The sequence below is a fragment of the Tenrec ecaudatus genome, chromosome 2 (genome assembly GCF_050624435.1).
Source record: "Tenrec ecaudatus isolate mTenEca1 chromosome 2, mTenEca1.hap1, whole genome shotgun sequence".
NCBI lineage: Eukaryota > Metazoa > Chordata > Mammalia > Afrosoricida > Tenrecidae > Tenrec > Tenrec ecaudatus.
The window spans coordinates 170679436-170704767 of record NC_134531.1 but is presented as its reverse complement, the minus strand read 5'-3'; the positions used below and the strand labels follow the sequence as shown (position 1 = coordinate 170704767).

Below are 25332 nucleotides of genomic sequence, written 5' to 3'. Positions count from 1 at the left end.
AGCTCATCAGACCGGGAGACCTATGTGATACCAGCTAACCTCAGAGGGGGGTGCATGATTCTTCCAATTAGGCCTAATGAATGAGGCCACCCCCCATAAGGGCTCTGGACATAGAAATGTCATGTGCTTCCTGGGTCCGTGCCCGTGGGAAGGCAGCATGTCTCTTTGTGCCTATGAGCTCAGCGTGAGTAGGGTCAGAGAAAAAGATGCTGGGTGTGTGGCTGGCGTCGGAAGGGAAGTGGCAGCCAACTGAAACATGGGGTTTGATACAGGCTTACAGATCGAAACTCTGGTGAACACTCCCCATGAATTATCTCAATCTGACCGCAAGTCAAAAAGGCAGATTCTACACTCACCTGATTTTATCAGTAAGAACAACGGAATCTTAAATAGCCTGGCCAAAATTGTGCTGGAGATGGGAAACAGCCCCAAACAATTCAGGATCTGTATACGTGCTTGTCATCGTCACCATCACCAGGCTCACACCTCTCCGGTCAAAGCCCTTGACGTGCATTCTCTCATTGAACGTCCACAGCCATCTTGCAGCTGATTTACTCCAAGGTCGCCTCGTTATCATCTCTGAAGGCGAGAACACTGAAGCGAGGAGCAGCTTCATTATAGAGCCCAGCACACCCCAATGCAAAGAATGTACCCAACGTAGCTCAGGCTGCTACGAACCTACTCTCTTCTCTTCTCTTCCCTTCTTGTCTCTTCTCTCCTAGAAGAACAGAGACCGTGTTGTTGTAGATGGCAATGTGCTCAGCTTAAAAATAAGAACTAAACTAAACTAAACCAAACTCTCCCAGCATCCTTTGTAGAGAAGGTAGCCAATGAAATGGGTATCAGTACGGTGGGGTATCAGTACGGTGGGATGGGGCTTCCATGAGACAGTTTGAAGTGGGTGTGCTGCTCAGTTAGCACGTACCTTTCAACGTTTACCCTTTCTGCCACTTCCTGAATGAAACAGGAAGTTTGGGTCTGCAAGAGCCACCTACGAGCCCAAAGCAATCCCACAAACAATGACCCAACCGAAGAAGAGAAGGGCCTGAGTCCCTGGTGACATTCAGAGTGGCAAGAACAACGCTGGGTCACCCAGCTCTAAATTTCAAGTCATTTGGGGACCCCCAAAAAAAACCCCAAACAAACAAAAAAATCTCTTTCTAATTTAGATTATTATTGTGTTGATTCCCCATTACTTGAAGTCAAATTCAATTCCTAGCCCATTTCCTGTGTGGCTGACCACCCATCCCACTGGACTGTAAGATCCTCTAAAGTGAACTAGATGCCTCACTTGTCTCGGTACCCATGTGCCTAGTACAGGGCCTGGCTCCTGTACACCGACTTAATGGCTCCTTTGCCACGTTCATCCTCTTTTCTGAAAAGGAATACAAGAAGCTACAGTTGGGAAATGGATAATTCTTCGTACAGAATGGAGGGAAGGGAGACATGGAGGGAAGCAGCTGGCTTTAGCGTGCGAAGCACAGGCACTGGGAAACCCAGCTTAGCTTTCAACCTGCACAGGTCTGGGGAGGGCCGTGTGGGTTGGGTGCCAGAAGATCCCATGCCTCCTTGCTTCGGGCAATGGTGGTGCCATTTCTCTGCCTGAGGAACTCAGAGCTTGGAGCCAAATTATACCTGGAAAATGAAATCAGCAGAATACCTGGGTCAGAGCTGGCCGTCAACTTAACCAAAACAGCCAGTCTCTGATGTACTGCAATAGGAGTAGCCCTAGGAATGACCTCACTTCTCCGCCCTCCCTTTGTCATGCCTGATACCCTCTGACGTGGCTTTTGATGCCAGTTAGGTGCCAGACATGCCCTGTTGCTGTAGTTAAATGTCTTCAAGTTGGTTGAGTCACAGTGATCATATGTGCAACAGAATGACACACCGCCCATTTCTATATCATCCTCACAGTTGCTCTCACATCAACCAGTAGGAGCCTCCGTTTCTTCATCTGTACAGTGAGTCGAAGGATAGCAGCACGCCAGCCCACGCCCATACAAGGAGCAGGTAAAAGGATCAGGTGGAATGGCGCATAGAAAATCCCTTACGAAAACATGATGCAAAGCCAAAGTATGCAAAGCTTTGTTGATATTTCTGCCTTCCACAATACTAGAAAGTTCCTTCCAAATTCCAGATTCTATATGTATTGCAGACTTCTCTACACTGACGTGTACAAGACTGTGGGAGACCCGTTCAGAAATGGAAATGGAGGAAATTAGGTGAGGACTCTAGAGGAGACGACAGAGAAAGGAAAGGCTTGAAAGACAAAAGATGTAAAATGAGATCACAAGGTCGATATAATTTATAGTATGGGGAATAAGAGGGCGGGGAAAATTCTATTTTTCTTTGCTTGGTTTGTTTCAGTTCCTCTGAGGGTAGAAAATTTAAGCTATAAGTAGTCCCTCCCCCAACCCAGAGGCCACATTTTTCATTGTCACCTCAATCTCTCCACCATATCTCATTCCCCAAATTATAAGTGGGTGGACAATAGTATTAATAAAATCAACTCGAGAGCACACGTCTAAATAAAGCTCAGAGCTGTGCATCACTGGGTGCCAGGGACGTCCATGGACAATGGCCCACATGAAGGCTAAAGATACCACTTCCATTCAAGAGAAGCAGCTTTCAAAGGAAGCCTATGAGCCGGGTCACAGGATACTTCCATGCCAAGAAAACCAATAACTAAACCACCAAAGGAGCACACACTGTCAAAGAAACATTGGTCATCAAACATGTCCGGGCGAGAGTGAGGTTTAAAATTCTACAACTGGATTTAAGATGCAGAAAATGTAAACACAGTGGGACTATTTAGAAAAGAACCCATGTTCCACTTCACAATAAGGAACCTGTCCCCAAAAGACTAACCTTCAACTGCTGGGTCTTACCTTCTAGCATCAAACACTGCTTGGTAGTTCTGAAAACGAAGGAGTATGGTTTACATAAATGGGTTCCACAATAAGGTAAAAGAAAATAAAGTTCATCTGATCGATATCAACTATTTGTTGTTTGGTTAGCTAGAACATGATCAGATGACTTTAAAATGGCCATGCATTTTTCTCGTGGGAACACAAGGTCCTGATACAGAAACCCAGGGTTTGGGATCTGATCATTAGGTTCTGGGCATCTCACTCATGTCACTGTTGGTAGGAAACTAGGCCAGGTCACGTGCTAGTCTCTGGCCAGCATGCACCTGGAACTGAAGAAGGATCAGAAGGGTCTGATCAGGTGACAGTCAACTGAAAAGCTACAGCACTGTTTATTGGGTTTTCATCCAATCTGAATGCTTTTTATCTCAGCTTTTTTCATTTGCTCATCCTCCCTCTCCCTACTTTCCTGTCCTCGGTTGCTTCCCACAGTTACATTACCCACAGCACTCTGCCACACATAGGGCTGCCATGAGCTGGAATCGATTTCATGGTCATTAAGAATAGTAAGTTTCCACAAGTAACCCCAATGCATGTTCCCAGGGATGACAAAGGCGTAGGAAAAAATTGGACAGGCAATGCCATCTCTCTTAACCTCAGTGCTTCTTCTGTAAATGAAGCTGATCATGCTCACCTCAGAGTTGGGGGAGACCCAAATGAGACAAGGTATGTGGACAGCCTGGCCTATCACAAGTCATCCATGTTTCTCTTTCCTCTCCCCCTAGAAGACTCAAAGCTTTTCAACACTCCTATCTTGTGACCCCCACTTCCCTTGCCTGAGGAAGTCGTAGGTAAAGGAGAAAATGTCCCGAGATAGGTCAGAAAGAGGAGTTGAAGCAGAGAGTGAGGGAGAGATCTGCCCTTTAGTCATGTAGAACAGGTGCTTCCAGTAGAGACCCCACCCACGTACGTGCTCTGCGATAACGTGCATAGGTGCTGTGTCTCAGCTCCACCCAGAACTTGGGTGACGTCGCCATGCATGCTAATTGCTTTTTTAAACAATTTCTTTACTGTGATTTGGATGGGAGGCTATGTTTCAGGTCATCCATTTTGTATTCAACAGCTTAAAGTACTTATCAAGGCCCCCACCCTGCCCCTACTCCATGCCCCTTTTGACTCCTCTTTTCCCTTTTGGAGATCACTGTCTTCCCCTCTTCCCAAATTAATACCTGTCACCCCTCTAGTATATTGCTTCTCTTCCCTACCTTGCCCCCACCCTGTGGCAATCTCCAACATCTGTTCCCCTCGGTCTGAAGTCTTTGTCTTGGTCCCTCTGCTGGGTGTATGCCCTAAAGAAGTAAGCGTCTTACCACAAGCAGACATATGCACTCCACGTTCACCAGGACACTGCAGAATAGCAAGATAATGGGAACAACTTGAATGCCGCCGGTAGAAGAATGGACAAAGAAATGTTGGTACACGCACACACTGGAACGCTATGTGCCACGCTACAAGACACAGATGAAACCTCAGCGCCTGGATAGACTTGATGAAGCTGAAGCTGATTGGAAATGGGCATGAGGACTGAGGAAGTTGGTAAAGGAGCAGAGAAGGAGGGGGAGATATTCCCCCTCTCAACTAGAGCAGGAGCTCTAGATGTTTGTGACCAGTATTAAAGTGAGAAAATGTACCCATTACTCATCTTGGCAACAGGTCCCACACCAGTGGGCCAGCCAATGGCAGAAACCAACCAAAGTTGATAGATTGCTTACTGGTTTCTTCTCCCTGTTTTGTTTCTTTGTTTGTGAGAACAAGACATCCCACAGACAGCTTCTTGGCTCCTGAGTTTTCCCTGTGTCTGCCCACTGCACTGTTGGCTCATAGATTATAACACAGCCAAGACGCAGCCAGCCATTTCAGCACCCTGGCTAAAGGGCAGACAGTGGGCACGCAGCCGTCTTTGGATGGGCATGAGAACCACCACCCAGGCCAGGAGATGACCACAGTACTGACTCGCATGAGCTGAGTCCTCAAAAGACTTCCTACTCCTGGGGAAGCCACCTATGGGGATTACTGTGTCCTAAAGCAGTTGCCTGTGCATGAGTCAGCTGAGGGGATGCAAACAAATGCAAAGGGGGCATAGGGGGAAAGCTCCTGTATTCACACTTTCTGGGGGTGAGGTCCAGGTAGTATGGCAGGAGCCAGACCACATCCAGCGATACTTATGGTAGCCAACTAAAAAGGAGGGGAAAGAAAGAGAGAGACAGAGAGAGAGAGAGAGAGAGATATGGGTGTTGGGGGTGAACAGGTCACTAACCCCCCCCCCAAGGGGAGGGTATTATTTATATTTCCACAGGAAAAGAGGGAACGGACTTTCACCGGATGCCCCAAGACGTGAATATAACATAACAGCATGGAACAGAGAACCAGTAGGGAGGTCTGAGGGGCCAGCCCCAATCCCAACTATGTGAATAGTCCCCACTCCCCGCAGAAGAATTCACTTCAGAGGCCAGCACTGAAGCTACAGCTCAGGGAGAGGGACATGTCTGATCAGAGCACACAGGAGCAAATGAAGGGAGAAGAGAGAGTAGAGCACATCCTGGCCCACCAAGAACTGAGGACAATATCCCTGCTCAAAACAGTCAAAGCACAGAGAGGACTACATGGCCGGCCCCACTATGAGACATGATATCCCTCACTGATCCATAGCCCTACAGGGGACAACACTGGAGACACAGTGTGGGAATTGTGCCCTATCTAACCTGACCACACTGAGGTGAAACACTAAGGGTGTGCAACAGGACAGCAAGGGGATCAGAACAACAAAGTCCCCATGGAGTACCAAAAATATCTGGGACCAGGGTGTGACACCCCATCAGACTCGACTAGAAAACACTCCTAAAGGTCAACAAACAGACCTTGAACTATTTACCGGCTTTTCTTTCTTTTTCTTTTCTTTTTTTTTTTTGTTGTTGTTTTGTTTTCGTTTGTTGTTTTGTTTTACTCTGTCATGTTTTTTGTGCATATTCTTATCTCTGCAGGTTTATCTAGATAAGATAGGTGGGATAAACAATCTGAAGGAGAAAACAATGGGACCAATGGTTCTGGGGGGGACATGGGAGATGGGGAGGTAGGAGAAAGGAAGTGGGGGTTAACCAACCCAGGGACAAGGAACAACAGTGATCCAAAATTGATGGCAAGGCGGGTGTAGGAGACCTGGTAGGGCTTGATCAAGGGCAATGTAACTGAGAGGAATTACTGAAACCCAAATAAAGGCTGAACATGATAGTAGGACAAGAGGAAAGTAAAAGGAAATAGAGGAAAGAACTAGGAGGCAAAGGGCATTTATAGAGGTCTAAATACAGGCATGTACAAATGTAAAATATTTATATACGATTATGGCAAAATAGATCTATGTGCATATATTTATAGGTTTAATATTAAGGTAGCAGATGGACACTGGGCCTCTACTCAAGTACTCTCTCAATGCAAGAATACTTTGTTCTATTAAACTGGCATTCCATAATGCTCACCTTCCCGACATGATTGCTGAAGACAAAGCGGGTACATTAGCAAATGTGATGAAGAAAGCTGATGGTGTCCGGCTATCAAAAGATATAGCATCCGGGGTCTTAAAAGCTTGAAGATAAACAAGTGGCCATCTAGCGGAGAAGCAACAAAGCCCACATGGAAAAGGCACACCAGCCTGTGTGACCATGAGGTGTAGAAGAGACCAGGTATCAGACATCAAGGAACAAAAAATCATACCATTGTATGAGGGGGAGTGGGGAGTGGGGATCCAAAGCCCATCTGTAGGCAACTGGACATTTCCTAACAGAACGGTCACAGGGAGGAGAGGAGCCAGTCAGGGTGCAATATAGCACCGATGAAACATACAACTTTCGTCTAGTTCTTTAATGCTTTCTCCACCACCCCCACCCCCACTATCATGATCCCAATTCTACCTTACAAATCTGGCTAGACCAGAGGATGTACACTGGTACAGATAGGAACTGGAAACACAGGGAATCCAAGACAGATAACCCCCTCAGGACCAATAATGAGAGTAGAGATACCAGAAAGATAAGGGGAATGTGGGAGAGAAAGGGGGGATGGATCACAGTGATCTACATATAACCCCCCTCTCTGGGGGACAGACAACAGAAAAATGAGTGAAGGGAGACATCAGACAGTGTAAGACATGGAAAATTAATAATAATTTATAAATTATCAAGGGTTCGTGAGGAAGGGAGGGTGGGAAGGGAAAGGGAAAAAATGAGGATCTAATACCAAAATGTAGACAGCAAATGTTTTGAGAATGATGATGGCAACAAATGTACAAATATGCTTGACACAATGGATAGATGGATGGATTGTGATAAGAGTTGTATGAGCCCTCAATAAAATGATTTTTTTTAAGTTGCCTGTGTTTGCCTGCTTGTTGGAAAACATTCATTCACCTGGTTCTAAATGGTGAAATGATCAGCTAGCAATAGAACAAGAACATCTGTTCTGGTTTCACTAAGCAGCGACAACAGCTAGTTCCTCTGCTCGCTCCCTCTCCTCCTGGTGATCGCGTCTTTGGATTGCCCATGGCCTTCCTTTCTTCACACTTACTCTCTTGGGATTTTATCCTTTGACACAATTTCCTCTTCGTCACAAGCCTAAAGCCTTTGCTTCTCCCTGCCTCCTCCTCTTCCCCGTTTTTTTCTTCCCCCCTTTCTTCTATCTAAACATTCCTTAAACCATTCCTATTCTTGACAAAAAATGAAGAGACTTTGTCAAAGAATGAGAGAGAGATGAAGTCATTATTTGGTGTTGGCTCTAAATCTGAAGCCAAGATTTGCTACTTAGTGCTTAGGAACATTACTTAGGCACTCTGAGATCCCATTTCCTCCTCAGACACACATAACAGCACTCGTGTTACAGGATGGAAGGCAAAGGTGTGTATGTAAAGTAGTTTTATTAGCTAACGCTCTCACTTATGACCCAGTTCTCACTGGGTAATCCTGAAGAAGTGAATCACCTCGTCCTTCTTCTTAAGTAAAATTTAACCAGTTACTGTCCAGTCATGGTAACTCCAGGTATGTCAGAGTAGCACTGTGCTCTATTTTCAGTGGCTGATATTCTGGGAGTAGGTCATAAGACCTTCCTCAGAGTGACCACCAACCTCCAGCCTTTCAGTAATATACAATCTTGTTGATCGTTTGCACCATTCGCTCAGGCGACAGCAAAAGGGTTTCTGCACCATCTTCTTAGCCCGTCCTTATGGAACAGGACTCCGGCTGGGCTCCTTAAAGGACTAGGCTGGAAGGCTTGCCAGAGATGTGAAGGTGAGAGCAGAGGGGCGACAAGCGGAGCCCCGGTTATGTCGCCCTACTCGTTAGCAAAATTTATTTTACTTTTCTATTCTGTTTTCTCTTCTATTTATATTGGGGGTATAAACCATATTCTAAAAGGGAGGATCTCATCACTTCCTTGTTTTCTTCAGGAAATGGCTTGCACTGATTTTCCTTCCTGTCTTTTGCCAGTCTGCTCACAGCCTTCCTTCCAGGTGAGTGGACCTCTGACAGGTGCAACCTAAACAGCAACACCCAGCCCTCTGCTGTGAGCTGGTTCTGGTTTGCGGCACCCACAGTGTGTGCAGAGGAAAGCCGAGCTTCAGAGGGTTTGCAGGGCCTTTCAAAGGCAGCTTGCTGGGTCTTTCTCCTGAGACACCCCTGGGTAGATTTGAACCAATAACCTTTAGTTGGTAGTAGAGGGCTTACCCATTTGTGCCAATTAGGGGCTCCTGACACAAAATAAACCTACTGGCCTCTAGTTGATTCCAAATCAGAACAAGCCTCGAGGACAGACTGGAGCTCCGCCAAGGGGTTTCCAAGGCTGCAATCTCTTTACAGAAGCAAGTGCCACGTCCTTCTCCCACAAAGTAGCTGTTAACTGCCTAGCACTCAACCACGGTGATGCCAGGACTCCTTCTGTTATTGTCCTGCTTAGGGGCTAGTGAGCCTGCTCTGATTCACAGGGTGCCTGTCTATGTACAGCAGAGCCAAACACTGCCCACTCCAGCATCAACCTTACAGTTCCTATTCATAAGGTTTTCGGTGGGTAATCCTTCAGAAGCAGACCATCTATTCCTTCTTCCTAATTTTTCATGGTCAGGAAGCTCCACTGAAACCTATCCACCTGAGTGACCCTACTGATGTTTGAAATGCCAGGGGCAGAGCTTCCAGATCACATCACCACAAAAGCCACCACCGGATGACAAACTGACAGGCCCAGCGGGTCAGGGGCTCCTTCATAGAAAGTAGGAGGGCGAAACTCTCTTCTGCCTTTTGCATCTTGAATCCCCTCCCTGGCTAGGCTTTAGAGGAGAGGTAGAGTTTAATCCACCTAGCCACCTTTCTTTTTTAAAATACATCATTTTATTGGGGGCTTTTACAGCTCTCATAACAATCCATATATCAATTGCATGTAGCACATTTGCACATATGTTGCTATCAGCATTTTCAAAACATTTTCTTTCAGATTGAGTCCTTGATGTCAGCTCCTCTTTTTCCTTCTCTGCCCAACCCTCCCATCCTCGTGAAACCTTCGTAAATTATAAATTATTATTATTTGCATATATCACGCTGTCCGATGTCTCCCTTCACGTTTATGTTGTTCGTACCCGTTGGGGGGTGGGGGAGCCGTTATACATCAATCATTGTGATCGATCCCCCTTTCTCCCCCTACCCTCATGGTATTGTTCCTCCCATTACTGTTCCTGAGGAGTTTATCTGTCCTGAATTCTTTGTGTTGAGAACTCTTATCTGTACCAGCATATATGCTCTTGATCTAGCTGGATTTGTAAGGTACAAATGGGGTCATGATAGTGCGGGGGTGGTGGGGAAACCTTAAAGAATTAGAGGAATGTTGTGTGTTTCGTCCATCCAGCCAACTTTCTTGAGAGTTCTTTTCACAAGTCTCTATTAGATAATTAAAGATAGAAATTAGGTTATGGTTTCATTTGAAAAAGGTTTGTACCCTCTTTCTTTACTATTTGAGAAATAATATGGCTACATCCGGAATTTCATGCAAAAGCAGATGCCTATGTTTTATCTTGGATTATGGACCATAGTGTGAAAGTTTTTACTAGCTGGGGTAACAGATTGGCTATATTTTTCTTCTGACAAAGGGGTGATAGCCAAATAAGTTTGAGAACCTATGATGTAGAAGTTTCAACAAGCAAAAAGTTCAGATGCCTACCCTTTCACCCCCATATTCGTTTGACACCCCAACATGTACACAGTTGTTATTCTCCTTTGCAATGGGAGGGAAGAGGTCATGGGAAGGTGCCCAGGGAAGAAAGATACTAGAAGTGTTTGACAACTGAAAGTTATGCCTCTTAGCCCTGCACGGCTTTTTGTTCCAGTTATGAGTCCCCAGGAGAGCTTGTCTAGTTTACTGAGTTGCTGTCAGATAATGTTCAAGAAAGATAGTGTGCACAGATAGTCCCACGGTCCAAGGAGCAAGAGGGGCATTAATAGCAAGTTCAACAAGAGCAGAGTTCACGAACTGTGGCGTATCAAAACAGTCCCAGTGTCTCACACATTGCTGCCACATAGTGGAAACTCCAGAAAGAACTGTAGAAAGAAAGAAGGGAAAGAGGGAGGGAGGGAAGGACTAACTGAGGAAAGAAGAAAGACAGGAAAAGAAGTAGGGAGGGAGAATGGAAGCCTTTGCCTCTCATGTTAGGCCAGGCTGACTAGAGACCCAAATCCAGAGACACTCATATTCACAGGTGTAAAAAGGAACTTTGTGTCAAGAAGTAATTATGTAACAAGGAAACATCTCAGCCCAGTCTATAAGTCAATACTAGTACAAAAGTCCCTCTTCAGACTGACAGAGCCATATGCAATGATGCAGAATGCAGGAAGATCACGGGCTCGGAGGTGCAAAGTCTTGTAGATCCAATGGCGGTGGACCCATATCCAGGGCTCTTGTAGCAACCAGGATAAGCCAGCAGGAAGTTGAAGACAGGAAACAAAAGGTGAGGTTCCCAGGGCACTCCTTATGAAAAGGACACGCCCACAAGGAGGTATCATCAGGCCTCATTAACAGGTTGAATATTATCCCTATACTTTTTTTTAAATCATTTTCCTGGGGGTTCATACAACTCTTAACTCAATCCATACATACATCCATTGTGTCAAGAACATTTGTGCATTTGTTGCCATCATCATTCTCAAAACATTTGCTTTCTACTTGAGCCCTTGGAATCAGCACCTCAGTTTTTCCCCTTCCTCCTCACCCCACCCCCTCATGAACTCTTGATAATTTATAAATTATTATTTTGCCATGTCTTACACATTGTAACATCTCCCTTCATCCACTTTTCTGTTGTCCATCCCCCAGGGAGGGGGTTATACGTAGATCTTTGTAATCGGTTCCCCCTTTCTACCCCACCTTTCTCCCCCCTATACTTTTATATACAAGTTGACACAAAATTGTGTAACTACCACACCTCCCCTACTTGAATCACTTGCTGATGAAGATCAGGCATTGCATTCTTCAATATGGATCACAACTAAATGTAAAGAAAACAAAAATATTCACAACTGAACCAATAGGTAGATCATGATAAACAGAAAAATTGAAGTGGTCAAGGATTTAATCTTGCTTGGATCCATAATCAATGCTCATGCAAGCAGCAGCCAAGAGACCAAATGACTCATTGCATTCGCTCAATCTGCTGCACGAGACCTCCTTAGAGTGTTGAAAAGTGAAGATGCTACTGTGAGGACCACGATGCTCCTGACCCAAGCTGTGATATGTCACTCAGCATAGCCTCACATACATGATAAAGTTGGACATTGACTAAGGGAAACTACAAAATAAGCAATGCATTTGAATTATAGTGCTAGCAAAAACAAAATACCATGGATTGCCAAAATAAATAAACAAACAAATCTGGCTTGGAAGAAGTACAATCAGAATGATCCGCAGGAGCAAGGATGGGCTCAAACATTAGAACAATTGCGAAGCTGGCACAGGACCAGGCAGTGTTTCATTCTTTCTCTGTGATTCAGAACTGACAGGACTGCACCTAGCAACATCTATTCCATGGAAGTGCACAGTGTGGCTGTGGCCTTTCTGCCTTCTCTTTTCCAAGGGATCATCCACACTGCAGGGAGAGCAATCTATGTAAAATATAGATCAAATCTCATCACTCTCTCGAACACCTTGTTAGTATAGTTAGAACTCAAATCCAAGTTATGTGTGTCCAGAGCGTTATAATAATTCCTGTATACCACTCAACTCCCTATCATGTTAGCCCCTAATCAAAAATAAATCAATCAACTAAAAAGGGCTCATTCATGTAACAATTTCTCTCTCTGGTTTCTAGGCCACATTCACTTAGTATTCTACTTACTTATTTACTTACTTTTAAAAACAGCTTTATTGACATAATTCATATATCATACAATTCAATAGTTGGATCATATTAAAAGTAATTGTGTGCAGGATGTCTGGTGGAGCTTAATCAAGAACAATGTTACCAAGAGGAATTGTTGAAACCCAAATGAATGCCGAACATGATAGTGGGACAAGAGGAAAGTAAAAGGAAATAGAGGGAAGGGGCATTTATAGAAGTTTAAATCAATGGTTCTCAACCTTCCTAATGCCTCAACCCTTTAATACAGTTCCTCATGTGTGGTGACCCCCAAACCATAAAATTATTTTCGTTCTTACTTCATAACTGTAATTTTGCTACTGCTATGAAATGGGAAACCCCTGTGAAAGGGTCATTTGACCCAGGCATGTACATATGTAAACATATTTATATATAACTATAGGGAAATAGATTTATGCTCTTATATGTATATGTTAAGAATTAAGGTAGCAAATGGACATTGGGCCTCAACTCAAATCCTCCCTCAACACCAGAACACTTTGTTCTAATAGCCTGGCATTCTGTGATGCTCACCTTCCCGACATGATCGCTGAAGACAAAATGTGTGCATAGAAAATGTGATGAAGAAACTTGATGGTGCTCAGCTATCAAAAGATATAGTACCTGGGATCTTAAAGACTTCTGTTACTGTATCTTGGCTTTCATGTATCAAATAATCCTAATTATGCAAATGAACATACACAGGTCTAACAAGATTAATGAGGTGAAACAAAGACCGTAATAGTAAAGTGAGGAAACATTAAAGAACTAAAGGATAATGTGTTTCATCAGTGCTACATCGCTCCCTGTATTTATCACCCCTTCCATGTGACCTTCTGCGAAGGACTGTCCAATTATCTTACAGTTGGGTTTTGGATCTCCACTTTGTCCACACTCCTTTATGTCAATTTGATTGGTTGTTTTTGAATTTCTGATACCTATCCCCATCAACACCTTATGATCACACAGGCTGGTGTTCTTCCATGTGGGCTTAGTTGCTTCCCTGGTAGATGGCCGCTTGTTTAACTTCAAGCCTTTAAGACCCCAGATGCTATATCTTTTGATAGCCGGGCACCATCAACTTTCTTCAACACATTTGCTTATGCACCCACTTTGTCTTCAGCAATCATATCGGGAAGGTGAGAATCACACGGTGTCACATTATTAGAACAAATCATTCTTGTATTGAGGTAAAATTTAAGTAGAGGCCCAAAGTCCATCAGCTTCTTTGTGGTATTTACATATATACATACATAAACAAATATACCTATCTGGATATACTTATATATATGCATATATACATATCTATATGTGTTCTCTTTTCATTAATAACTCCTTTTATTGAGGACTCTTACAGCTCTTATAGCAATCTATACATCAATTTTATCAAACAAATTTGTACATATTTTGCTATCATCATTTTCAAAACATTTTCTTTCTGCTTGAGCCCTTGGTATCAGTTACTCTTTTTTCCCTTGCTTCCCCACCCTCCCACACTTGTGGCCCCCTGATAAATTATAAATTATTATTGTTTTCATATGTTATACCATCCACTGTCTCAGTTATATGTGCATCATTGTACTCAAGTCCCCGTTTCTCCCCCTTCTCCCTCCACCTACCCCTATCCTACTCCCATTACTGTTCGTGAGGGATTTATCTGTCCTGGATTCTATGTGTCCAGAGCTATTTTCTTTTTTATTCATTTCATTAGGGGCTCATACAACTCTTATCACAATCCATACATCAATTGTGTAAAGCACATTTGTACATTCATTTCCCTCATCATTCTCAAAACATTTGCTCTCCACTTAAGCCCCTGGCATCAGGTCCTCATTTCCCACCCCCCTCCCTACTCCCCACTCCCTCATGAATCCTTGATAATTTATAAACTATTCTTTTGTCATATCTTGCCCTGTCCAACATCTCCCTTCACCCACTTTTCTGTTGTCCCAGGGAGGAGATCACATGTAGATCCTTGTAGTCAGTTCCACCTTTCCAACTCACCCTCCTTCTACCCTTCCAGTATTGCCACTCTCACCACTGGTCCTGAAGGGATTATCTGCCCTGGATTCCCTGTGTTTCCAGTTCCTATCTGTACCAGTGTACATCCTCTGGTCTAGTCAGATTTGTAAGGTAGAATTGGGATCATGATAGTGGGGGAGGAGGAAGCATTTGAGAACTAGAGGAAAGTTGTGTTTCATCATTGCCACATCACATCCTGACTGGCTTGTCTCCTCCCCGAGACCCTTCTGTAAGAGGTTGTCCAGTGGCCTACAAATGGACTTTGGGTCTCCACTCTGCACTCCCCTGCTCATTCCCTATTGTAAGATATTTTTGTTCTGATGATGCCTGATACCTGATCCCTTAGACACCTCATGATCGCACAAGCTGGTGTGCTTCTTCCATGTGGGCTTTCTTGCTTCTGAGCTAGATAGCTGCTTGTTTACTTTCAAGCCTTTAAGACCCCAGACACTATATCTTTTGGTAGCCGGGCACCATCAACTTTCTTCACGTTTGCTTATGCACCCAATTGTCTTCAGTGGTTGTGTCAGAAAGGTGAGCATCATAGAATGCCAATTTAATAGGAGAAAATATTCTTGCATTGAGGGAGTACTTGAGTGGAGGCCCAATGTCCTTCTGCTACCTTAATACTGAACCTATAAATATATGCACATATATCTATTTGCCCATCCTCATATATAGATATATTTGCATATGTACATGCCTTTATTTAGACCTCTATAAATGCCCTTTGCCTCCTAGCTCTCTCCTCTATTTCTTTTGACTTTCCTCCTGTCCCACTATCATGCTCAGTCCCCACCAGGGTTTCAGTAATTCCTCTTGGTTACATTACCCTTGATCATGCCCTACCAGGCCTCCTACACACTCCTCACCACCGATTTGGATCACTTGTTGTTCCCTTGTCCCTAGAGTTTGTTAACACCACTACCTTTTCCCCAATCTCCCCATCTCCCATATCCCCCCAGAACTGTTGGTCCTGTTGTTTTCTCCTCCAGATTGTTCATCCAGCCTATCTTATTTAGACAGACCTGGTGTCCAGAGTTCTTATCTGTACCTATCTACATGCTCCAATCTAGCCTGATTTGTAAGGTAGAACTGTGATCATGATAGTGGGGGACAGGAAGCACTGAAGAAGTAGAGGAATGTGATGTATTTCATCAGTGCTATGCTGCATCCTGGCTGACTCATTCTTTGCTTGTGACCCTTCTGTGAGGGAATGTCCAATTGTCTACAGATGGGCTTTGGATCTTCACTCCAACCACCATCAGTTGTATCGATATATTTGTGTGTTTGGGGTCTTCTGGTGCCTGATCCTTAATCCTATCAACACCCAGTGATCACACAGCCTGATGTTCTTCTTCCATGTGGGCTAAATTCAAGTCGTTAAGACCCCAGACACTGTATCTTTTAATAGCCGGACACCATCAGCTTTCTTCATCACATTACTTATGCACCCAATTTTAATTCAGTGATCCTGTCAGGAAAGTATCATACAGTGCCACATTATTAGAACAAACCATTCTTGTATTGAGAAAAGACTTAAGTAGAGGCCCAAAGTCCATCTGCTTCCTTATTGTATTTACATATATATACATACATAAACAAGTACACATATCTTCATATATATACATATGTATATTTATGCTTATGTGTATAATTTTTACTTTCACTTCTTTGCTCTTTTTTCTTTCCTCTTGCCCCACTATCATGTTTACCCATCGTTCACCTCCCAGTAATTCCTCTCAAATACATTTCAGTAGGTCAAACATGACCAGGAACACTACACCCTCCTCATCAACGATTTTTAAAACCTTGCTATTCACCTGTCCCTATTGTTATTAGTTCACTATTCACCATCACCACCTTTTCCCCTCCCATGTTCTCCCCCCAGCTCTCCTGAGATAAAGTTTGTTGTGCCAACCTGGCCAATAAACACATGTGGGGTTAATTGAAGAGCGGAGAGATAAATGGCTCGGTGAGGCTCACTTTTCTAGTTCTTGGGTCTCTTGCTTTCTGATGGTCAGACCAGGGTGCAGTTGCCTTAGCCAGTTCCCTGCTTCAGCTGGCAAGGCTCACTTCCTGCAAGATATCTCTGAGGAGAAGCCGCATGGACCTACCCCAATGCAGCTCTGGGTGCTGGAGCAGCCGTGTGGAGACTCCTGCCAGCACTGAGATGCTTACGTGTTTACTGATTCGGCTTTCCTCTTGCAGTCAGCATCATTGCATGTGTTTTGTGAGATGGAGGGTGACTTTGTGAGTTGGTGTTGGACATATGGGCTAATGTTGGGCTTGTGGGCTTGGGCAGCACTGCGTTGGGATGTTTTCTTCATATGCACTTACCAGTTATATGAAATTCTCTTTTATACATATGGGTTTCAATGGATTTGTTTCTCTAATGTACCCAGACTAACACATCCCCAGAACCATCAGTCCCTTCACTCTCTCCTTAGGATTGCTTACATCCTCCCTATCTGATATAGATAGACATCAAAAGAAAGAAAAAGAGAAATGAAAGACAGACCCTACAAATAGTTCTAAACCTAAGTCTTATCCTGACCCAGAGTAGATGGGTATCTCTCTGTTAAATAGAAAAAAGGACCTGCTATAATCCTTCAGTCCAATCCCCTTGTCTTTCAGGATTCCATATCCCGGGACCCACTTACCTAATAGCACTTATACCCTTTTATTCCCTCATCCCTGACTGAGGGGCATGCCTCTACAAATCCCCATTGCTCTTCCCACAGTCAGGGATGGAGTGGTCTAGTTCATCCCCTCCTTGCACCTCATTACACCTTTATGATTTCTGTGTGGCTCCTTGGTGAGTACCTCCAACCAGTCCAGATGAGGTGCCAAGAAGTCTTCAATCGGGATCCCTCAGGGACTTCATGGCTTTGCTCCCATTACTGGTCTGTTGCACTCTCCTCGTGGTTTGCCTCCATGTGGGCAGGTCAGACCAGCCACTCTCCCCAAAGTGTATCTTCAGTGCTGTCTTCTGTAACACTGTCCTCTAGGGAAGGGACATCATATCTTGAGCTGAGGCCAGCCCTGCAGTCCTCTCTGTGAACTGAGCTGCTCTGAGCAGGAACATCACTCTCAATGGTTGGCACTCTGGAATGAGGTCTACTCTCTCTCTCTCTTTCCTGTGGAGACATAAACAATACCCTCACCTTAAGTGGATTAGTGCCCTGTCCCCCATTGCCATCCTTTTTCTTCCCCTGCCCCTCTGTGGGCCTTAAAGGAATAGGGGCAGGGCTGAGGGGAGAATGCCTTTCAGCACAGGTGCTCTCTGCACCTTTTTTTTCTTTTATTGCATCATTTGGTTTGGTCTGGCTCATGCAAGAGTAGCTGGTCCTCGGGCCAGGAACTGTTTGTTCTGAATATTGTTCATTCTGTACCTGTCCTGCTGGGTGAACTTCCCTCAGTGGACCCAGGTTGTACTTGTCCTTTTGTGCTTGGCTAACTGCACTCAACATAATATCCTCCAACTCTTTCCATGAGGTGCTTTATCTTTTCATCACTGCTTTGTAGGGATACATAGTTACCCTTTGTGTGTATATACACGTGTATAAACCGAGGTTTTCATCACATTTTAATGTAGCTTTTGTGGTAAAATTAGGTGCATCGGATTATACTCGAGTATATACAGCACCAATGTTTTTACATCCCTTAGTCTATTGATGGAAATATAGGGGCTTCCAATTCTTTGTGATTGTGAACTATGTAGTGATGAATAATGGAGCACAGAAGGCTAGTCATGACCTGTTTCTGATTTCTTCTGAGTATATGCCCAGTAGTGGAATTGCTGGGACATAAGGTGTGTTAGTGTCGGTAGACTATAGAAACAAACCCATAGAAACTCATATGAGTATAAGAAATAGTTTCATATAAAGGGTAATTGTACATTAAGAAAGCATCCCAGCCCAGTCCAGTCCAAGTCCATAAGCCCAATATTAGCCCATATGTCCGATACTAATCTAGAAAGTCTTCTTCTGACTCATGAAACACATGCAATGACGCTGTAAGCAGGATGATCACAGGCCGGTGGGTAGAAAGTCTTTGGATCCAGTGGCGTTGTGAGCATCTCAGCGCTGGCAGGGGTCGCTACGTGGCTTCTCCAGCTTCAGAGGTTTGCTTGCATCAGGGTAGGTCCATGTGGCTTCTCCAGCGCCAGGCACTAGCATTGTTCTGTGTGTCTTGTCAGCTGTAACGTCTCCCAGGGAATGAGCAGAGAATGAGAAGTATCTCCCATCTCCAAGGAGAAGAATGCAGGGTTTTCCAGAATTCTCAGGAGAAGGCCATGCCCACCCAGAGGCCTCACTGGCTATGATCTGATTGGTAGGATAGACTCCACCCCTACACATTTAATCTTCCAATTGACAAATGATTCTATAACTACCACATAAGGTAACTCAATTTCTATCTGTTTTAGGTATTGACAAATCTCTTTCCCCAGGGGCTGTACTTATCTATGAGACCACCAGCAGTGAATGAGAGTTCCTATCTCACCACACCCCCTGCAACTTTTCTTGCTTTCTGATTTTTTTTTAATTAGGCTTTCTTTGTGGGTTGTTAGGTGGTATTTCAACATGACTTGTTTTCTGATTTTTTTTTCCTGACATTTTCTAGTTGGGCTATCTTTGTGGGTTGTAGGTGGTATCTCATAGTTGTTTTAATTTGCATTTCCCAGATGGCTAATGATTGGGCACATTTTCTCATATATTTAATGGTCATTTGGGTTCTTTCCTTGTTAATCTTCCATTCAAGTCTTTTGCCCACCTCCTCAGTGGAAAATTCATTTTTTTCTGATTGTAAGCTTGCAGGACTGTGTAGATTTTAGTGATAAGCCCTTTGTGCATGTCATTGCTAAATAACTTTTCCCAGTGTGTGTGCTCTCTTATTATTCGTTGGTGATGTCTTTGAATGTGCACAAGTGTTTTATCTTTAGTATGGTCCACTCGTCTAGTTTATCTTCCTCTAGTGTGTATTCTTTAGTATTTCTGACAGCCATGTATTTCCTTTGTGAAGGTTCTTAGCTTTGTTTCAATTTTCTCATTAATAATATTGATAGTTTAGGGTTTACCTTGAAGTCTGTGATTCACCTTAAATTTGTTCTTATGTATGAGGTAAGGGTCTAGCTTCATTTTCCTGCAGGTAATTTCCAGTTTTTCCAGCACCACTTGTTAGAGAGGGCATCTGCTTCCCATTTGATATTTTGTGGACCCTTATGAAAGATCAGTTATCTGTTGGCTGCTGTTTTTATTTCTGGGTTTTCTGTCCTGTCCATTGGTCCATGTATCTATCTTTATGCTAGAACCATGCTACGTTGACAATGATTGCTGCATAATAAGTTTTAAAGTCAAGTAATATAAGTCCTCCCACTTTATCCTTCTTCTTGGGGAGTTCTTTGCCAATTTGGGGCTTCTTCCCATTCCATATCAAGTTGATAGTCAATTTTTTCATTTCTTTGAAATAATATACTGTTATTTGAATCTTTTCCCATAGTCTATTGTGCACATTGTATGGTCTTGTTGCTCTTCACTCTAGATTTCATGCTTTCTAGTCTTGCAGAGATTGTACTTACACTGTAGCTATTGTTGTTAGTTGCCATTGAGTTGGCTCTGGTTTATGGCCACTGTAGGTGTAACAGAACAAATCATTGCTCAGTCCTGTCTTGTATTCATGAATGTTGGTATAGTTGAGCCCATTGTTGTGGCTATTGTGTCAATCCACACACATTAGTAGCATAATTATTAATGGACACTTGCATCTGCTTCTTCTCATTTTGTGTTATTCCAAATCAACAAATGAAGTTCCAAAGACTTTACTCCACCCATATCATAATTCTACTTTTAGAAATCAATTCTTCTAGAGCAGTGGTTCTCAACCTTCCTAATACCTCGACCCTTTAATACAAGTTCCTCATGTTGTGGTGACCCCCAACCGTAAAGTTATTTTTGTTTCTACTTCATCACTGTCATGTTGAAATTGTTATGAATTGGGTGACCCTGTGAAAGGGTCCTTCAACCCCCAAAGGGATTGTGACCCACAGATTGAGAACCACTGTCCTAGAGTCATTTTTTTTTGGGTTACTTTTGATCTGGGGAGCTCAATTTCTAGCAAGAGACTGGGCAATGCTTTGTTGTTAAACATAAAGTGTTCATTGACTAATTGTTGCAAGCAGACTATCAGTCTTTCTCTCTAGTGTGTTTTAGGCTAAAGTTTCAGTAAGACTTGTTCATCATGAGTGACCCTGCTGGAAGTGAAATATGTAAGGTACAGCTTCCAAGATTATAGCAACACTGAAACAAACACAGTCTGACAAACTGACAGAGAGCCGCTTGTATTAGTAAAGGATAATTACAGTTAAAATTCCAGAGAAAACTAACCTTAATATTGAAATTAAAAGTATAAATCTTCTAATCAGACTTGGATTATCTTTTCAAAGAATTGAAATGTCAAGCCCATGAAATATTTTTTAACTAACTAAAATTTTGATTGGAGCATACTATACCAAGTTCTTGGTGCCTGCCTCATTTGAAATTTGCTTTATATACGGTTTTCATGACTCATCACTATTTTTCTAAGTAAAATGACCTAGACTTTTAATTATTTCTATCATTAGATTTCTATTTTGACAATGACTTCAGGATTTCACTTAAAATGTAGAAAGACATAAGAGAAGGTAAGTGCCAGACAGATAGTGAGAAAAATAAAATAAATAGTCTTAAAAAAAAGAATTTTTATCCCATTATTAAGCTAACTTCACTAAGCAACCAAGTGAACGAAGGGACACATAAACACCTTTAATTTTGGCCAGGCATGAAAAGAAGACATGGTAGCTCTAACGGTAAAAACAAAAATCAAATGTGTCACCTTGGCGAAGAAAGGGTCCATGACCCAAACCTGGTATTTTCAATCGCCTCAGCTGCATACAAAATCTGAACAAGGAGAGTTGGAAAAGAATTTTTGATTTTGAATGGTGGTGTTGGCAAAGACTATTGACTAAGCCATGGGTTACCAGGAGAGCTCATCTGTGCAGAAAGAATGTTCCAGAGAAGTGAAAATGACAAGACTTCATTTTTCTACTTTAGACCTGTGATCAGGAGGGAGCAGAACACCATGCTTGATAAAATATATTGTTGTTAGTTCCCATTTACTTCATTCCAACTCATAATACCCTTATGTAAAATAGAAGAAAGCACTGCCTAGTCCTACACCATCCTCGCAATTATTGTTATGTTTGGTTCAATTTGTGTGGCTTGTGTTTGGGCCCATTTTGTAGCATCTCATGGAAGATCTACCTCCTTTTCACTAACCCTCTACTTCAACAAACATGAATCCTTTCCCAGAGACTGGTCCCTTCTGATGATATGTCCAAAGTACAAGATTATGTATCTCGCGATCCTCTCTACTACGGAGTACTCTGGTTGTACTTTCTCTACGACAGATTTATTTGTTCTTCTGAAAGTCCACAGTACTTCCAATATTCTTTCCCCACACTATAATTCAAATACATCAATCCTTCTCTGGCCCTCCTTATTCCAGCTGGTAATGTGGAGAGCCAGCCAAAAAGAGGAAGATCCTGAATGAGCTGGATTGACACCGTGGTTGCCATGACAGGCTGAAATAGCAGATTGTGAGGATGTCCGGGCAGTGTTCTGTTATGTTAGGCATAGGGTAGCTACTGTTGGAACTTCCTAAATGACATCTAACAATAATGACAAGGAAGAAACAACTGAAATGCTCATGATCTAAGGTAACATGTGGGCTGATAGGATAGTTCAGAGCCATTGTCACCAATGCAAGAGGAGTCCCCACCCCAATTCATAGCTCTTGCCTATCAGTCTCTAAAGAGTAATCATGAGAAAGTATAGGGCAGGGAAGAAGACCTGAGAGACCTTCTTCAGTGGTGCAGGAGTGCTGAGTCTGACACAGTTTAAAAGAAGAGTTGGAAAATTGGGGAATCCCATCTATATCTTGGTCTTATATGAATATAAAATGGTGATCACTTGCCATGAAAGATAAGCATGAAATCCACCCAATCTGATAAATTGCTCTGATGTGATGCAAAAATCATCGGCTTCTGAAGAAGAGGTAAGAAGCTCACTTGTGTCCTGGACAGTGCCATGCTCCGACACAGGCAGAAACTGCTAGAAGAGACAGAGAAAACACACTCACACTCACGCTCTCCGACTCATACAAAGTAGAGTCTGCAAAATATACCTGGGCTAGACCTTGACTAGAGCCAGAGCCAGAGGCTGGCTGCATCTAAAGAACAGGATTCCTGAGACAGTGTGGCTCCAGAGTCTCAAATGCACAGAGATGGAGAGAGAGACCAGAAAATTCAAGAAATTCCCATTTCCACTACAAATAATAAGGTTATGAAAAAAAGAGGTAATAGAAAAACAAGGATAATAGGAAAATATTTTATACAAAATGGAAATAAAACAAACATGTGTAGGATTCAGCTGAAATGGTGCTTAAAGAGAATCGTATAGCATTAAATACTCATATTTAAAAAGAAGGAAGATTGATGATCAATATCTAAGTTTTTACCTTACAAAATTACAAAATACAAAGAAAATTCAACTCACAGTAAATAGAAGGAAAATAATATAAGAGTAAATTATTGAAATAGAAAACAAAAATAATAAAATCAAAGAAATCAAAACTTGATACTTTGAAAAGAGCAATAAAATTAATAAACTTCTGTATATACTGCTGATCAAGAGAAAAGGATAAATGATTCAAATTACCAACATTAGGAATGAAAGAATAAATATAATCACAGATATATGACATTTGAAAAGACAAGGGAGTATTATGAATAACTTTATGTTAATGAATTTGACAGCTTAGATGAGATAGACAATATTTTTGAGAAACTGCAATTACTAAAATTCACTCAAAAAGAAAGCGCTAACCTGAATAGCCTTATATCAATGAGCAAGATTGAATTCATAGTTATAAAGTTGTCCACAAGGTAAACTTCAGATACAAAAAGGGAATGCTAGAGAATTCTCCCAAATATTTTAACAATTTTACCCCAACTATTCGAGAGAGTAAGAGAAGGAACATTTCACAACTCATTTTATGAAGCCATCATTATCCTCATTTTAAATCTGGATAACAATATTATTTTTAAAACCTACAGAATAAAATTTCATAAACCTACACTCTCAAATCCTTGACAAAATATTAGCAAACTAAATAAAGAAAAATATGAGGAAACCGATAGTGATGATTGACGTATCACCACCCTCATCCCCCCACCAATGAGTGACAAACAACAGAACCATGGTGAAAAGGAGACAGCAGACGCTGTCAGATACGAAAATAATAATCATTTCTAATTTATCAAGGCTTCATAAGGGTGAAAGGATGGGGGAGGGAGAAAAAATGAAGAGCTGATACTAAGGGCTCTAGTAGAAAGAAAATATTTTGTAAAGGATGATGACAACATGTACAAATGGGCTTAACACAATGGATGTATGGGATGTTGTAGGAGCCCCCAATAAAATTATTCATTAAAATTTTTAAAAGAAAATACCTTTTGACCAACTGCGGTTTACTCAGAAATTCAATATTGATCTCGGTGGGTCACACCCCGGCCGTGTTTGACTGGCTGTACCATGAGGCACCGGTATTTAAGAGCATATTGCATCTGAAACCCACAATGTTAAAAGGCAGAACTTTTGTAATAATATTGAGGATCATCCCATTGATCTACCTAGAAAAAGGAAATCTAATTTCACTGATAGAACATGAAGGAGGTGAATACTTCTCCAACGCTGTTGGCTACTTACATAAACAGAACAGTTGGACTGTGAAGAGCCCAGAAACACTACGTCAGCTTTCCCAAATTCGAGTAGCAGAAAGGAAGTGTCGGCCAGAAGTGGGGGCTGTGTCATAGTAAATAAAGAAACTGAACTGCCTTGTCCTGGCCCCTACCTGAAAAAACGACCCCATCATAGTTGAACATATTTGATTAACTCCAAGGATTCTGGTTCTTGACAGACAGAAGGCTCATCATCAAATATAGTGACTTTATTTCGGAGGTTTCTCAGGACCATGAAACAATGGCGCAAGTTGGCTCAGTGGAACTTTGAGGTTGAATGTCACTATACATTTATTATCTTCTGGAGGAACTGGAGGAAGAGAAGTCGAAGTGAATGGAGAGCCTATGTGATGAGATTAGAAGATCTTGGAGTTGTGGTGGATTCTCTTCCTGTGCTCACCAAGAGTTTGCAGGAAGAAGAACAATACATCTCATTTGGCAGACTTGTTGCCTCTAGTAAACTCACTGCTTAAAAGCAAACTTGATAAATATGTAATGATTGGTTTAAACTGGCTTCAAGTAGTCATAAAAAGGTGGTGGTCAGACTTATTATCCAAAATCAAAATTTTAAATGATGAATATATTCAGATTTTTAAAAAACAACTAAATGGATTGTGGTAACAGGAAAACCATCTTACTTTGGCTCCAGGAAACACTGGTAACATGGTTAAGAATGTAGATGCTTATTTATTACAATTGCATTGAGAAGTTTCATTTACTAAAGAAGGTTTGGTTGTTCAAAATATCCCTGAACATTCCAGAAAAATATCGCCTCTGAAAACTTTGAACGGTGGAAGAAATCAAAAACCTTCTTCTTTTTAAAATCACACAATTAAACCACTAATGAAATGCTAACTATCTACTTCTCACGGAAGTGGAAAAATATACCAAAGGGGCAGCTTTCATTTCAGTGCACTCTGAAGATTGTTGCCAGTTGCTGTTTGGGGATTTATATGTTTAAGAACTACTGGATCTTTATGCTCTCCTATATATTGCATAATATAATTTATACTCTGTGAAAAATAACACAGGACTTATTACTAGGAACCACAAAGACCAATGTCACCATTTTTTAAAGATTGTGTTTTATAAGAAAACACCTAAGAGGCGAATAGAGACCCCCACCCTACAGGGAGAGCTCCAAGGAACAGAAAATAGGCCCAGGTAAT

General features: G+C 42.3%; 1 pseudogene; it reads left to right on the top strand.

Annotated features, from left to right (window-relative positions):
• Positions 1 to 256: 256 nt before the first annotated feature.
• LOC142440190 (KATNB1-like protein 1 pseudogene) lies at positions 257 to 24868 on the top strand (annotated as a pseudogene).
• Positions 24869 to 25332: the final 464 nt, after the last annotated feature.